We start from the raw sequence: 14,594 nt of genomic DNA, 5'->3' as shown, positions 1-14,594 counted from the left end.
ATATTAATTACTATTAATATGGTTTTTATATTTATATTAATATTATTGATAATAACATTAATAACATTAATTCTTAATAGTATTGATAATTGATATATGTGTTTGATATGGGCCTATCGACATTTATCAACCACATTTATTAATGTGGTTGTGCTAGTTTATAAACATTTTATTATTTTTTTTCTTTTAATGATTTAAAATAAAGAGAAGACAAGTTTGTAATTTATTTAAAATCAAGTGAAAAACTATTTTGGGTTAATGGAATTGTAGATATTATATATTAATATTACACAATTTAGTTGTAATATAGTTATTTTAGAGCGTTCAATCTATTTTTACATTAAAGGCAACAATTCCATCCATCCAAAATTGCTACTTTGACAAATATTGCTTCTTTGGATTTAGGTGATGACAAACTAAAAATGTTAAATTCGTAGAAAGTTAGCCTTTTTCTTTTTGTTTTGGCTGAATAAATAGTTTGACATATAATTGATAGGCTCTCAATTCATTTTTTGAAATAAAATGTGGACCAACTTTTGAAAATTATATGCACCAAACCATTTCATTTAATAGTTTGGTGCATATGGTTTTCAAAAATTAAACATGTCATTCAAGTAATGGATTTTGGACCATTTATGCAGTTGTTGTTGAAGTATCACTTAACATTTGCTTTCATGACCATGACAACCTTACTTTTGTTCTTGGATATAGTTTTCAAAAATTAAACATGTCATTCTAGTAATGACTTTTTAACCACTTATATGGTTGTTATTGAAGTATCACTTAACATTTGCTTCCATGACCATGACAACCTTACTTTTGTTCTTGGAGTACCACTTGACATTTGAGATTTGCCTCCATGACCATGACAACCTTACCCTATCATGAAACTTGTTGTTTTGAAGAGATTCTTATTTGGGACATCAACTTTGTTTTCACCCATAACTTTTGCATCTTTTTATTATCTATATGACATTTTTATTATCATCCTCATCCACCCCTGAGGGGATAGTATGCCTTACTTCATAATTCTTTATGAATTACAATTTTTTTAAATTTATATTTCTTTAAAGTGATTTTTTTTTTAATGAATACTTATTTCTCTTTAGTGAATAATGGTAATAACCAATTTATCCCTACACTAACAAAATTTATCCATACACTAACAAAATGGATTGTTCTCCATTGAAAAAAAACTCATTTCATACACTTAATATATCTAATAAAAGTTGTGTGCCAAAACTCATTGTTTTTTAAACCATTACCACGTTACGCTAAAACTCATTGAATTTTAACCATTACTATGTTCTCCCGAGGAAGACGTTGTATTTACACCATTCGTTTTATTGATTCATAGTAGTTTTTTTTAAGGGTCTTATACATATTTATAATTTAAAATAATGATTTATATATCATAAAATTATGATATGTATTTTATTTATAAATTAAATAATATATTAATTATATAATTTAATATATTTAGATGAAAATAAATTGTAGCTAACAATTTTATATTTATTTATATTGGTTTATATTAATATAATTCTATTCTCAGAATTTTTATAAATGTATAGGATATATGTATTTATTATTTCAATAAAATAAGAAGTAGAAGTATGGTATAAATTATATATTTTATATCATTTTACTCTCAAAATTTTTATAAATGTATAGGATATATGTATTTATTATTTCAATAAAATAAAAAGTATGGTATACATTATATATTTTATGTGATATTTTAAAAATTATTAGATGAATTAATAGTTTATTGAAGCATTTTTAGTAATGTCCATATTAAATCTTTTGGCTATCACTATAATACACAGTGTATCTAACAACTTGCAAGTAAGATATATCAATAATTTATGACTTAGCAAGATCTAAGACGTCTAGACTCCACCAGAGTGGAATATATCCTAGGGTTCACCTAATCTTTGAGCCTTATCACAATAGGCCAAACACGTCCCTTAGAATTAAACCTAGGCAGTTGGGAGAACAAACTGTGCTCCCAACCACTCAAGCTATTAACTTGAGACATGATTTTTTTTTACCGGTTCTCAAGTTGTGTGTGTCATCCTTACATAGGGGCTATGCTAATCTTCTCTATATTGTTCCAATTTTATCGGATGTTTCTAAAGAGACATATTCTATGTCAAGCCAAGAGGTAACTCCTCAAAACAAATTGCATTTCTTCATTAAGGTTGCTCATGGTTATATACAAGCAGGGAGAGACTCTTGGGCTTCACCTCCCAGTGTCTCTTCATTTTCTTATTCTCCATTATTTACTATTTACATTATTTACAAATGTTCACCCAATCCCAATGATTAGGTGTCAACATTCCCCCCCTTAATATGAAGGGATGTTGGTGAGTCCAAGCATCGTTCTGAATATTTCGAACTTTTCTCTTCCAAGCGCTTTGGTGAAGATGTCTGCAATCTGCTCATTAGTGGAACAATGACATAGATGGATTGTCTTGGCCTCAACATGATGTCGAATTAGATGGTATTTTGTATTGATGTGCTTCATTCGATCATGGAACTTTGGGTTCTTGGCCAACTTTATTGCAGAGGTGTTGTCAATAGTGAAGTTGAATGTACTTGTTTTAACTGCAAATCTTTCAGAATTTTCCTCAGCCACACAATTTCTTTTGTTGCCTCAGCAGCTGCCACATATTTTGCCTCTGTTGTGGAATATGCTGGAACTGATTGTTTGCGTGCTCTCCAGGAGACAACTCCTGATCCAAGACTCATAGCGCATAACCTGAAGTAGATACCACAGTTTCTTTGTCTCCATTGAAGTCTGAATCAGAGTATCTAATCAAGCTGAAGGTGCCCACCTGTGTATACTTGAGTCCAAAGTCCTGGGTTCCCTTCAAGTACTTTAGAACTCTTTTTGCATTAGACCAATGTCCCTCACAAGGCTTTTGCATAAACCTGGAGAGGATTCCAATAACAAACGAAATGTATGGTCTGGTAGTAGTCTGGTAGTTGAGACTTCCTACAAGTTGTCTATACTTTGTTGCACCCTCAAATTATTTTCCTTCAATGGATGTGAGCTTTAAGTTTTGTTCCATTGGAGTAGTCAGAGGATTTCACTTAGCCATGCCAAACATGTTCAATAGATCTCCATTGTACTTCTTTTGAGAGAGGAATATAGACTTCGGATGTTGAGTTACTTCAATACCAAGATAGTAGTGAACATAGCCCAAGTCAGTCATTTCAAAACCTTTCCTTAGTTCCTTCTTTATGGATGCAATGTAGCTTTCATTGTTCCATGTCATCAAAAGATCATCTAGATATACCATAAGATATACAACTGTTTTGCCAACTTTCTTAACAAACAAAGTTGCATCATTAAGATCATAATGTTTGAAGTTGAGTTTCAGAAGATGCTCAGTTAACTTTTCATACTAGGCTCACGTGCTTTCTTGAGGCCATACAAGGATTTCACAAGTTTGCATACTTTATGTTCATGTCCCTTCACAACAAATCCTTTAGGTTGGGACATAAAAACATTCTCTTTCATATCTCCATTCAGGAAAGTAGTTTTTACATCCATTTGATGGACTTTCCAACCGTTCTGAGCTGCTAAGGCAAAGAGTGTCCAGATGGTAGCCCATTTTGTTGTGGGGGCAAAAGTCTCCTCATAATCGACCCCTTCCTTCTGTGCAAAACCTTTTTCCACAAGCCTAGATTTGTGCTTGTCAAGTGAGACATCAAATTTATACTTGTTCTTTTAGACCCGCTTGCAGTAAATTGGTTTGGTTCCCAATGGAGGATCAACCAACTTCCAAGTGTCATTCTTTATCAAGGAATCATACTCCTTTTGCATCGCTTCTTTCCATTCATCGTGAGAAGCGACTTCTTTGAAGGAAGTTGGTTCAAAATCTATAGACAAATTCAGTTCACAATCATAAGAAACATCCATATCAATAAGTGAATCAGAATCATCTACATCACCTCCATTTTTCCTGGTTCAATTTCTTATTCATGTCTTTCCAACCTCATCAGGATGAACACTTTCAAGTGTCGTTGTCAGCCATTTTGGGGGACCTTTATGAGATGGTACAGGCTGCTCAGTTGACTGAGTTGGGACTGAATCAAGATTGAGTCTCTCAATTCTGTCAATCACATCACTCAAAGTATCATCAGTGGTTGGAGCTTCATTTGGGGGAGAGAGTGCTTCAGAAGAAGATTCCATAGATTGATCCAATATAGGAATCCCCCTTCAAGATGTGGAATCTGATTATTAAATTCTTGAAATGATTTTTCATGTACGAATCTATCCAAGCGATCAAGTTGTCGCTCAACAACATTATCAACTTCGGAAGATCCAAGAAATATTACATATATAGATACAACAAAATTCTTATTAACTTCATCATAGAGACGGTATGCTTTGGAGGTATTTGAATACCCCAAGAAGATGCACTTATGACTCCTTGCACCAAGTTTGTCTCTTTGTACTTGTTGTAGCGCTACAACCACCCTCCAAAATTTTAGCATGCACCAATTTCGGAGCCTCCCTTAAGAGTTTCACTTGATGACTGCACACACGCGGGTTTGCTCTGTGAGCTTGTGTGAGTCCTCACATCCACCTTGCTTGTTCATTTCATTCAAGTTTCTACATGTTGGTGTCTAAGTCATGCTTGCGACCATGTTCTAGTTATGCTCAAATTCTTCGCTTTGTATGTGTTTATTATGTTCCCTATGAAAGCATCTATTTCACTCACACACAGAGTCACGTTCACTGTCACGCAAGCGTCGTCTCGATCAATGAACGGTCAATCACAAGTGTCGCGCTTATCACTTGCACCGTCGGTTAGTCATGTTGAACATGTGTGTCTGATGGTTTGAGTTGTTTTGTTGTCAAGTCATGTGAGTGTGTGTTTTCATGATCACCTATGAATATTTTGATCGTTTGCACACTTAGTCATTTTTGCTGAAGTCCTGACGACCAGACTCCCCTCTTATAGTCGAACCATCACCCTGCCATTGACTCGATCTTCTGTCAACCAGAATAGCGCAAAAGCACCAAGCTAGTCTTTTCAAGCTGCGATACCTGCAAGAAGTTCAATCAACTTCCATTTTGACCACCCGGACAGTCGGACTCGGCAGTCACCTCGGGACTGAATCCCTTCAAAAATTGTGCAGAGGCCACTGACCTCACTCGCTTAATTGACTGAGGAAATTGTGCAGATAGGTCGGACAGACAACAAGTTCATTTCCATGTCTCTTTCTAAAAATTGCACAGTTTTCCCAGTTAGTCTTCCGGACAGTCGACCAACTGCTCATCCAAGAAATTGCGCAGTTTTCATGAGCAGGCCTTCTTTTTTCCAGCAATCCGCTTAGCTCAGAAATTGCGCAAAGATGATCACCAGGCCGGCTTCCCAGCTTTAGTGCGATTTCCCCGCCAGCAGCTCCTAGCAGTAGAATGCCAGTTCCCTCTAGGAATTGTACAGTTTCTACTGCGAGTGGCTGAGTAACCAACTGCCAATTACCTCTGGGAATTGCGTAGTTTTGGCTGCTAGTGAACCAACAACCAACTGCGAGTTCCCTCTGGGAATTGCGCTGTTTTGGCTGCCAGTGACCCCAGCAGCCAACTACCAGTTCCCTCTGGGAATTGCGCATTTTTGGCTGCCAGTGACCCCAACAACCAACTTCTAGTTCCCTCTGGGAATTGCGCAGTTTTGGCTGCTAGTCTCCCAGGCAGTTCCTCCCAAAAACTGCGCAATTTTTACCTGCTAACCCTTTAAGCAGCTCAGCATGTTCCTCTAGAAAATTGCGCAAATCTCGCTGTCCTGCCCCCGCTGCCCGTTCGTTCCAAAAAATGCGCAGAGCATGCCTGCCTTGCCTTCCTAAAGCTCGGATTTTCCCTCCCAAAATTTGCACAATTTTGCCTCCCAGTCGAGCTAGACCTTGCAGGTAGTCACTGTTGACTCAGATTGCCCGTCTCCATCACTCAATGACTCTTGCACAGTTTTCATTAGTAGTGCCCGGAGCCATCATCTCGCTTCACAACCTTGCTGCCTCTCCCGGTCACCTTCATCCGAAATGATCATGTGCCATGGTAGACCAGAAGGTTTTGGATTTGATGTTATCTCGTCATGTGTGACTGCAGGTATAGGTACACCAACAAACATGGCAATACGACGAATGGGATGAACAAAGGGAGCACATGCAGAAGGATAGGTTCACCAACGGACGAACGAACGAAGCATGCGAAGCAAACAAACATGACGAACATGCACCTTCGCGAACAGATGAGCCTGTCAAGCCTTCCAGCATGAAATCAAGGAACAACATGCTAAAGCTTCATCAAGTGAACCAAGGACCATCAAAGACTCCGTGCACTTCTCCATGCGGAGGTGAAGCTATGATATACCATGAAGACATCCATCATCTAACAACATTGTAGCTCAACATGCACTCTAGCAGCAACACGAATGTACCAACACAGTCATGTCGAGTCACGTCGCCCACATCTTCACCATGGGCTATGTTGTCAATCAATGTGATGTAACGTGGAAGTCCAAGAGACCCACTTGTTGAACAAAGAGTCATGTAAGTTGAAAAGTCATGGAAGCCAAACGATCATGAGGGTAGTCGAACAGCCACAAGGGTCAGTTTCACCCTTGGCTATAAATACCCCCTCATTTGTACATGCAAAGGAATTTTCACCTCAACTCCTCCCACATATGCAAGAGAGTCTGTAATCTTTTCTTTGAGGAGTAAGTAGTGGCTCCAACGCCCTGCACTCGGGGTTAGTGATGTATGGTGTAACGATGTGTCTTGGAACTTTCACTTAATTCAGAAGCCTGCTAACAGGCCAACACATTTTCACACATGTATTGTATCTGTTGTAAGACTGATCTTTAACACTTGTAATGCATGTTGCTTTAACCTATTTTCTACGTTTGAACTGTTTCATTTATTGTAATGCATAATCTATCAATGGAAATGTGTTGTATATGCTATTAACGTTGTCTCGCCTTTGTAGACTTCTCTGCCAAACATCAGATAGACCTTTCACATGAAACTTGCTATAACAACCGTTGCACTCGTTTGGACTGATCCATTGAGTGTTATACATATTATCTTACCTTGTATTTTGTGACTGTCGCATCCGTGTGGACTGCTCTTTTGGAAGCTGTGCATGTCCTATTGTGTTGTGTGTTCCTAGCAGTGTTGGCACTGCTCCCAATCGACCTAGAACTCATTCTCATCCTCTCCCTCGACAATGAAAGAACCATTGACACAAGTGACACTTACACTCACCAAGCACGTAAACCTCACTTCACTAAGACAAAGCAAACCACTCTCTTGTCATGACAAGCAAGAGTTAGGAAGATCTTTAAGATAATGGAAAATGGGCCATCACACCGGATGGGACTCCTACACCAAACGATGTGAGGTCTAGTTGGGACTTCATACCGGGGAGATCCCCTGACGTTGGAGGGTCCAACACCGTCAACATTTTGGCACTAGAAGGAGGGCCAGATGACAAGCTGAGTGCTCACATCTGTTTTGAATCTCTACATATCTATCATGACTAACTACCGAGTTTCTCTTCTGGAGTGTATGTCTTATGGAAACGATTTCATCATCTTGGAAGAGCTCTCAGATAACTTGTCTCATAAAACATTTGATGGGGGAGGCTACATAGCCTTTGTTAGGTACACGGTCGGCGTTATAGGCTCATGCAAAAGACATGGATTCTTTGAAGAATACATGAGCTGCGCGCTGTTCATCTACATGCTTCGAGGGCACCCCATGCACTGGTGTGCCACACTACTAGAAAAATATATTCATTCTCTTGCTCATCTAGTTGCAGAGATAGACCGTGCTTTTAATCACTTTAACTGGAAAGCACTTGATCAAGAAATTTTGGAATTACGAAAAGCACCTAATGAATCTGTTGATCAGTTTCACACACGCTTTTGTAATCTTGCATACCGATTCCCTAAAGATGAAATTGATTGGGAATTTCTTTATGGAAGGTTTGAGTATCTTCTTCACATATCTGAACCCCTCTCAACACGCTTTGGTGATGGAGCTGCGCAATCACAGGCAAGCACAGTCGCTGTCACAAGTGACTGTCCACCTTCACCTCATAAAACAACTCCACCACTGTGGAGTGACGTGGGAGATCATGCACATGCCTCTATTGAACTGTCACACTCTCCCACCCCACTTGCTCCTAAGATTTGCACAGATTTGGCTTGCAATCTTGTTGGTTGTCACGTGGACTCTTTCCATCAACCTCCGCCCTTGCGTTCTGTTGATCCTCCAGACTATATTGTCTTGTGTTCTCCCATTCTGGACTCCTCATCTGTTGTGAACGAGGATCAAGCTGTCGACAGAGTTGGTGTTATGTAGCCAACCTACGCCATCATTCATGATGAGTGTGTGCAGGAATCTAAGGAGGAACCCATGGTAAAGGATGACTCCCTTCTAGTTGCGCCTCATCCGCTTCATCCTCACATTCCTTGTGATTCTTCCACTACTGATTTCCCCTGTGAAAACCCATTTCCGGATGTTTCTACTTCCGATAATTCACATGACACCTCGGATGTCAATCTGTCATTACAGTGCAGAGAGGACACATCTTCCTCAGAAAATCCATTCAATCTGTCATTTATCTTTCTTGAAAACACAGAGGGTGAACATCTTTGCTTCTCATCTACCCCTCTGCCCGATTCATCAAATCATGAGGATGTTGACAAACATCTTGAATTTTTTGATCTTGGTTGTCATGATCTATCCACTTCCTCATCCGATCACGATGTTGATTCAATCATTATCAATGTGTCCAAGACACTGGTCTACGATGATCTATTTGTCAACGAAGTCAAAACCCTGCAAACTATTGAGGCACTTCAGCCCGAGTTGATGGTTATGTCAAGCCCTCACTGTCCTCAGGTTGGTTTCACTTTCAGTCAAGAAATTGTTGAAACACTCAAGGCTCCTCATCACATTGAAGATCAACCAAAAACACAAATTTCACTTCCTCCACTCAAGCTACATGGTCCCATCGCTCATGAGTTGGAGGAATCTTACACAGTAAGCACACATGCACAACATAAGTGGCCTACCTTTCTCACATTTTCTTGCACGTCACAGTCAAGAGAATGCACACACTCAACATCTGCATGCAGTGTAGCACAACACCATGGCAGCTCCATAGAGTGCATGTCATGCGCGTTCACTCATCTCTGTTCTATGGTCGCTCGTAAACTCGGAGTGTGTTTGTCTTCATTATTATATCTTTCTTGTTTGTTGGTTCGCATAGCTGTCTTGTTTGCGAACCATGCCTTCACCAACATGGGTCAACCAATGCGCCGGTGGCTACATTGGAAGTATCACCTCACGTGAGATGGCCCATGCACCATTAGCTTAGGAGTAGGAGTAGTGTTTGCTTTTTTGCTTGTCTTTGCTTTCTGGTTTGCATGATTGTTTGCTTGCTGACTTGGTTTATTTTCTTGCTTGTTGTTGTTTTCACTTTGTTTTCTTTGGTTATTATTTTTGCTTACATTGTTTTGTATGCTTGGTATATTACTATTTTTGTTTCTGGAAGTAAGTGTTGCCAACTACTACGTTCTAGCTTTTGAATTGAGTATGTGGCTGAAATTTGAGGAAAACTCATGATGCTGCAGCACTGGGCCAGTGTTGTGTCTGCCTTATCTGTGCTTGGTTGTAACCTTCGGTCGATGAAGTCCAGACGGAAAATATGAACCATTTGCAAGGGAAGTTTCGGTCCAACCATGAACCTGTGTCCACACTAGGAAGCCCCATGCCTATACTCAACCTTCTGATCTGTGTGTTCAAGCTCATCCAACTAGTATAAATGAAGAAGGGGAAAATCTAAACGAGCAAACCTATTTCATAGGTCTTACATGATTCTCTGAAGGGACAACCTCTTTTGCTCTCAATAAGTCAGGATCCCTCTTCCGCCCCAAAAATAAATAAATGCCTATGCATAGTCCTCTTCAAAAATACAAAGGCGAAAGAAGAGAAAGGCTTCCTGCGCAGAGAGGTGAAGCATGCAACTCCACCGGGGTACTGACCAGGCTCGCTGGCAGTGGAGCAATGTGTGTGTTCCTGTGTGACTCCATCGGGGTACTGTCCAATTCTACTGGCAGCAGAGCAACACCAGAGATGAAAATTTATACTCTAAAAATCTTCAACTCGCGAGCTAAACTACCCTTCCCGGATTCGAAACACTGAGATCTAAGCTGAACTTTTGATTGTGTTTGACTAAGTTGGCAAAGGGTGAACCATGTATGTCCATGGGGTAAGTGGGGAAGCTGAAGTAACCCGCACAACGATTCAATACTCCCCAAAAGACCAAGGCCCTATGCTAGCAATGAACCAAAACAGAGAAGCTGGAGTTCTACTAGTGTATCGCCAAGTGTTGTAGCAGCTATAACCACCCTCCAAAATTTTGTCCTGCACCAATTTCGGAGCCTCCCTTGAGAGTTTCACTTGATGACTGCACACACGTGGGTTCGCTCCATGAGCTCGTGTGAGTCCTCGCATCCACCTTGCTTGTTCATTTCATTCAAGTTTTTGCATGCTGGTGTCTAAGTCATTCTTGTGACCATGTTCTGGTTATGCTCGAAGTCTTCGCTTTGTATGTGCTTATTGCGTTCGCTATGAAAGCATTTATCGCACTCACACACAGAGTCACATTCACTGACGCACAAGCATTGTCTCAAGAAATGAACAGTCAATCACGAGTGTCGCGCTTGTCACTTGCACAGTTGGTCAGTGATGTTGAACATGTGTGTCTGGATGGTTTGAGTCATTTCATCGTCGAGTCATGTGAGTGTGTGTTTGCATGATCACCTATGCATCTTTTGATCATTCACACACTTTTTCATTTTTGCTGAAGTCCTAACGACCAGACTCCCCTCTGACAACCAGACCATCACCCTGCCATTGACTCGATCGACCCTCAACCAAAACAGTGTATAAGCACCAAGCTAGGCTACCTGCAAGTAGTTCAATCAACTTCCATGTTGACCACCCGGATAGTCGGACCTGGCAGTCACCCCAGGACTAACTCCCTTCAAAAATTGTGCAGAGGCCACTGACTTGACTTGCTTAGTTGACTGAGTAAATTGCGCATACAGGTCAGACAAACACCAAGTGCCCATCCCTGTCTCCTTCAGAAAATTGTGCAGTTTTCCCAGTCAGTCATCTGGATAATCGACCGGCTGCTCATCCAAGAAATTGCGTAGTTTTCATGAGCAGACCTTCTGCTGTCTAGCAGTCTGCTTAGCTCAGAAATTGCGCAGAGATGATCAGCAGGCTTGCTTCCCAGCTTTAGTGCAATTTCCCTGCCAGCAACTCCTAGCAACAGACTGCCAGTTCCCTCCAGGAATTGCATAGTTTCTGCTGCCAGTGACTGAGCAGCCAACTGCCATTGCCCTCTGGGAATTGTGCAGTTTTGGCTGCCAATGATCGAACAGCCAACTGCCAGTTCCCTCTGGGAATTGTGCAGTTTTAGCTGCCAGTGACCCCAGCAACCAACTACCATTTCCCTCTGGGAATTGTGCGGTTTTGGCTTTTAGAGACCCCAGCAGCCAACTGTAAGTTCCCTCTGGGAATTGCGCAGTTTTGGCTGCTAGTCTCTTGGGTAGTTCCTCCCAAAAACTGCGCAATTTCTACCTGCTGACCCTTCATCCAGCCCGGCCTGTTCCTCTGGAAAATTGTGCAAATATAGCTATCCAACCCCCATTGCTCGTTCATTCTGAAAAATGCAGAGCATGCCTAGCTTGCCTTCCTGCAGCCGAGACTGTCCCTCCCAAAATCTGTGCAATTTTTCCTCCCAGCCGAGCCAGACCTCGCAGGCAGTCATTGTTGACTCAAGTTGCCCGTCTCCATCACTCAGTGACTATTCGTAGTTTTCATCAGCAGTGCTTAGAGTCATCATCCCACTTCACAACCTTGCCGCCTCTCTCGGTCACCTGCACTCGAAATGATCATGTGCCATGGTAGACTAGGAGGTTTTGAATTTGATGTTGTCTCATCATGAGTGACTGCACATACATGTACACCAACAAACATGGGAAGATGACGAATGGGATGAACGAAGGGAGCACATGCATAAGGAGAGGTTCATGGATGAACGAACGAACGAAGCATGCGAAGCAGACGAACACGATGAACATGAACCTTCATGAACAGATGAGCCTGTCAAGCCTTCCAGCATGCAAGCAAGGAACAACATGCTAAAGCTTCATCAAGCGAACCAAGGACTATCGAAGAATCCTCACACTTCACCATGCAGAGGTGAAGCTATGATATACCATGAAGACATCCATCACCCAGCAACACTGTAGCTCGACATGCACTCCAACATCCACACAAATGTACGAGCACTGTCATGTCAAGTCATGTCATGTCATGAGTCATATCACCCACATGTCCACTAAGGGCTATGTTGTCAATCAATGTGATGTAACGTGGAAGTCCAAGAGACCCACTTGTTGAACAAAGAGTCATGTAAGTTGAAAAGTCATGGAAGCCAAATGATCATGAGGGTAGTCGAAAAACCACAAGGGTCAGTTTCACCCTTGGCTATAAATACCCCCTCATTTGTACATGTAAAGGACTTTTCACCTCAGTTCCTCCCATATATCCAAGAGAGTCTGTAATCTTTTCTTTGAGGAGTAAGTAGTGGCTCCAACGCCCCACACTCAGGGTTAGTGATGTATGGTGTAACGATGTGTCTTGGAACTTTTGTTTAATTCAGTAGCATGCTAACAGGCCAACACATTTTCACACATGTATTATATCTGTTGTAAGACTGATCTTTAACACTTGTAATGCATGTTGCTTTAACCTGTGTTCTACATCTAAACTATTTCATTTGTTGTAATGCATAATCTATTAATGGAAATGTGTTGTATATGTTGTTAATGTTGTCTCGCCCGTGTAGACTTCTCTCCCAAACATCAGATAGACCTTTCACATGAAGCTTGTTGTAACAACTGTTGCACTCATTTGGACTGATCCGTTGAGTGTTGTATGTGTTATCTTACCTTGTATGTTGTGACTGTCGCATCTGTGTGGACTGCTCCTCCGTAAGTTGTGCATGTCCTATTGTGTTGCATGTTCCTAGTAGTGTTGGGACTGCTCCCAGTCGACCTGGAACTCACTCTCACTCTCTCCCTCCATCGTGAAAGAACCATTGACACAAGTGACACTTACACTCATCAGGCACGCGAACTTCACTTATCGAAGACAAAGAAAACCACTCTCCTATGCTGACAAGCAAGAGTTGAGGCAGATCTTTAAGATAATGGCAACCGGGCCATCGTACTATATGGGACTCCTACACCAAACGTGTGAGGCCTAGTTGGGACTTCATACCGGGGAGATCCCTTGATGTTGTCAGGTCTAGCACTGTCAACAGTACCTTTGCTATCAAGGCATAACAAGTGGAACCAAAGACCTTGAGATGCTTTACCAAAGGAATGTGGCGATACCACATTTCATAAGGAGTCTTGTTTCTAATAGCATTAGATGGACATCTATTCTTTACATATACAACACATAGAACTACATCATCCCAAAACATCAATTTTACATTCTTGAAAAACATCATGGAACGTAACATATTTAAGATTGTCCTATTCATTCTTTCAGCTACTCGATTCTGTTGGGGATTATAAGGCACAATTGTTTGATGTTTGATCCCATGTTGGCAAAGATAGTTTTCAAAGTCATTTGAAGTGTATTCTTTTCCATTATCAGTGCAAATAGAGCCAATATGAGATTGTGCATCATTTTCAATCCATGTATGAAAGTTCTTGAATGTTTGAAAAGCATCATATTTGTTCTTCAATAAATAAACCCAACAATTTCTGGTGTAGTATCAATAAATTTCATCATATGTTTATTTTCATTTGCAGAAGGAACATGCATTGGACCGCATAAATCTGAATGAATGAGTTCAAGTTTTCTATGTGCTCTGGAATGTGAATCATGAAAAGACCGTTTGCTATGCTTTCCTAGAATGCAAGCATCACATTGCTTAAGTTTCCTAGGAATTGTAGGCAAACCAGTAACACCATTTTTCTTCAATGTGGTACAATGCGTCCACAGTGGTACAACATCTAGTGCGTCGACAGGGTTACAAATTTCTGTTATCTGTGCTATTAGCAGCAGGGAGAATGCAGTTGGGAGAACAAAAGGTGGAGAATGAAGGGTTTAGAAGGATAAAGAGTTGGTATCGATCCCGAATTCTATAGAAAGAGGTAAAAAAAACTCGCAGAAAGAGTCAAAGCGCGTGGAGGCGAAGGCGGAGAATAATGGCAGGGATTTGCTAGACTGATGGGTTATGTGGTATGACAATATATAAGTGGTAGCATTTAATGGGTAGCGAATGTGGAGGGGGCAGAGGACAGACTGTGTAAATGTTTATGTATGGTTTCTCATATATCGACATTTGGTATCAGAGCCAAAGAGATCCATGATCTTGAGGGAATGCATGGGTATTGAGCTCAAATGGTTTAGCATTGTGACAATGACCTTACCATCTATATTGCAAAAGTTATACGAGACAATTTGTTTTGAGATAA

At 40.7% G+C, this 14,594-nt stretch overlaps 1 non-coding gene across 1 annotated transcript; it reads right to left on the bottom strand.

Annotated features, from left to right (window-relative positions):
* Window positions 1-2,042: 2,042 nt before the first annotated feature.
* LOC149220566 (U6 spliceosomal RNA) lies at window positions 2,043-2,145 on the bottom strand. Its single transcript, XR_016249793.1, has one exon. It is a non-coding gene; the product is annotated as a U6 spliceosomal RNA (small nuclear RNA).
* Window positions 2,146-14,594: the final 12,449 nt, after the last annotated feature.

This window comes from Pinus tabuliformis, chromosome Q (assembly GCF_031772625.1).
Source record: "Pinus tabuliformis cultivar Carrire ecotype Pingquan chromosome Q, CPIR1, whole genome shotgun sequence".
NCBI lineage: Eukaryota > Viridiplantae > Streptophyta > Pinopsida > Pinales > Pinaceae > Pinus > Pinus tabuliformis.
Note: the sequence above shows the minus strand (reverse complement) of the source record. Positions and strands in the feature narration are given on the sequence as shown.